This window comes from Triticum urartu, chromosome 4 (genome assembly GCF_003073215.2).
Source record: "Triticum urartu cultivar G1812 chromosome 4, Tu2.1, whole genome shotgun sequence".
NCBI lineage: Eukaryota > Viridiplantae > Streptophyta > Magnoliopsida > Poales > Poaceae > Triticum > Triticum urartu.
The window spans coordinates 420509399-420512763 of NC_053025.1; positions in this window are offsets into that span (position 1 = coordinate 420509399).

Genomic DNA, 3365 nt, shown 5'->3' on the forward strand with positions numbered 1-3365 from the left:
CCAATATTTTAGTTGATAGAATTTCTGAACTTAATGATGATTTGGCTATTAGAAATAATGAGCTAGGATATTCTCTTGAATATAGGCTTACAAAGTTCTATCAAAAGAATGCTTATAATGATGAATTGGTTGTGCATTACGAAGGACCAAAGGAGGAACCTATACCTCCCAAGGTTGATCTTGGGGACTTTTGTCCCGTTAAATTTAGTCCTTTTGATTACTTTTGCTTGCCTCAAAGAAAGCTTGCTGCCGAACGTAGAGAATATGAAATGAGTTTCAATAATCTATCTTACTATTATGGCAATACCTAGATCTATCCTCGCTTTTATGCCTAGCTAGGGGCGTTAAACGATAGCGCTTGTTGGGAGGCAACCCAATTTTATTTTTATTCCTTGCTTTTTGCTCCTGCTTAGTAATAAATAAATTATTTAGGCTCTGTTTTGGTTGTGTTGTGTTTTTTGTGTTTAATTAGTGTTTGTGCCAAGTATAACCGTTGGGAAGACTTGGGGAAAGTCTTGTTGAACTTGCTGTAAAAAACAGAAACTTTAGCGCTCACGAGAACTGCTGTAATTTTTATTTGAAGAGTGATATTTAGTTAATTCTTTGTGAAGATGATTAATAGATAAATTCCTCACGTCCAGCAATTTATTTTAGAATTTTTGGGGTTCCATATCTTGCGCTAGCTACAGATTACTACAGACTGTTCTGTTTTTGACAGATTCTGTTTTTCGTGTGTTGTTTGCTTATTTTGATGAATCTATGGCTAGTAAAATAGTTTATAATCCATAGAGAAGTTGGAATACAGTAGGTTTAACACCAATATAAGTAAATAATGAGTTCATTACAGTACCTTGAAGTGGTCCTTTGTTTTCTTTCGCTAACGGAGCTCACGAGTTTTCTATTTTGAGTTTCGTGTTGTGAAGTTTTCAAGTTTTGGGTGAATTCTTTTGATGGATCATGGAACAAGGAGTGGCAAGAGCCTAAGCTTGGGGATGCCCATGGCACCCCCAAGATAATCCAAGGAAACCAAAAAGTCAAAGCTTGGGGATGCCCCGGAAGGCATCCCCTCTTTCGTCCACTTCCATCGGTAATTTACTTGGAGCTATATTTTTATTCACCAACATGATATGTGTTTTGCTTGGAGCATCTTGTATTATTTGTGTCTTTGTGTCTTAGTACGCCACAATCATCCTTGCTGTACACACCTTTTGAGAGAGCCATACATGAATTAAAATTTGATAGAATACTCTATGTGCTTCACTTATATCTTTTGAGCTATGTAGTTTTGCTCTATGTGCTTCACTTATATCTTTTGAGCTAAGTAGTTTTGCTCTATGTGCTTCACTTATATCTTTTGAGCTAGATAATTTTGCTCTATGTGCTTCACTTATATCTTTTGAGTGTTCTAATTTTGCTCTATGTGCTTCACTTAGATCTTTTAGAGCATGGTGGTGGATTTGTTTTAAAGAAACTATTGATATCTCATGCTTCACTTAAATTATTTTGAGAGTATCTTAATGGCATGGTAATTTGCTTAATAATAATATGCTTGGTATTCAAGATTTGTGAAACTTTCTTTTGAGTGTGTTGAATACTAAGAAAAGATTGAAGCATGATAATTGTTTTGAGATATGGAGGTGATAATATTAAAGTCATGCTAGTTGAGTAGTTGTGAATTTAAAGAATACTTGTGTTGAGGTTTGTGATTCCCGTAGCATGCACGTATGGTGAACCGTTATGTAACGAAGTCGGAGCATGATTTATTTATTGATTGTCTTCCTTATGAGTGGCGGACGGGGACGAGCGATGGTCTTTTCCTACCAATCTATCCCCCTAGGAGCATGCGCGTAATACTTTGCTTTGATAACTTCTAGATTTTTGCAATAAGTATATGAGTTCTTTATGACTAATGTTGAGTCCATGGATTATACGCACTCTCACCCTTCCACCTTTGCTAGCCTCTCTAATACCGCGCACCTTTCGCCGGTATCATACACCTACCATATACCTTCCTTAAAACAGCCACCATACCTACCTATTATGGCATTACCATAGCCATTCCGAGATATATTACCATGCAACTTTCCACCATCTAGTTCATCATGACACATTCATCATTGTCATATTGCTTAGCATGATCATGTAGTTGACATAGTATTTGTGGCAAAGCCACCATTCATAATTTCTTCATACTTGTCACTCTTGATTCATTGCATATCCCGATACACCGCCAGAGGCATCCATATAGAGTCATACTTTGGTTTAGACGAGTTGTAATCATTGAGTTGTAAATAAATAAAAGTGTGATGATCATCATTCAATAGAGCATTGTCCCAATAAAAAAAAGAGAAAGGCCAAAGAAAAAAAAGAAGGCCCCCAAAAAATAAAAAATAAAAAGGGGCAATGCTACTATCTTTTTCCACACTTGTGCTTCAAAGTAGCACCATGATATAGCAAGTCTCATAAATTGTGCTTCAAAGTAGCACCATGATCTTCATATAGAGAGTCTCATATGTTGTCACTTTCATATACTAGTGGGAATTTTACATTATAGAACTTGGCTTGTATATTCCAATAATGGGCTTCCTCAAATTGCCCTAGGTCTTCATGAGCAAGCAAGTTGGATGCACACCCACTAGTTTCTTTTGTCGAGCTTTCATACATTTATAGCTCTAGTGCATCCGTTGCATGGCAATCCCTACTCACTCACATTGATATATATTGATGGGCATCTCCATAGCCTGTTGATACGCCTAGTTGATGTGAGACTATCTTCCCCTCCTTTTTGTCTTCTCCACAACCACCATTCTATTCCACCTATATTGCTATATCCATGGCTCACGCTCATGTATTGCGTGAAGATTGAAAAAGTTTTGAAAAAGTTAGAGTATGAAACAATTGCTTGGCTTGTCATCGGGGTTGTGCATTATTTGAATACTTTGTGTGGTGAAGATGGAGCATAGCCAGACTATATGATTTTGTAGGGATAACTTTCTTTGGCCATGCTATTTTGAGAAGACATAATTGCTTTATTAGTATGCTTGAAGTATTATTATTTTTTATGTCAATATAAACTTTTGTCTTGAATCTTTCTAATCTGACTATTCATACCACAATTAAGAAGATTTGCATTGAAATTATGCCAAGTAGCACTCCGCATCAAAAATTCTCTTTTTATCATTTACCTACTCGAGGACGAGCAGGAATTAAGCTTGGGGATGCCTCATACGTCTCCAACATATCTATAATTTTTTTGATTGCTCCATGCTATATTATCTACTATTTTGGACTATATTGGGCTTTATTTTCCACTTTTATATTATTTTTGGGACTAACCTATTAACCGGAGGCCCAGCCCAGAATTG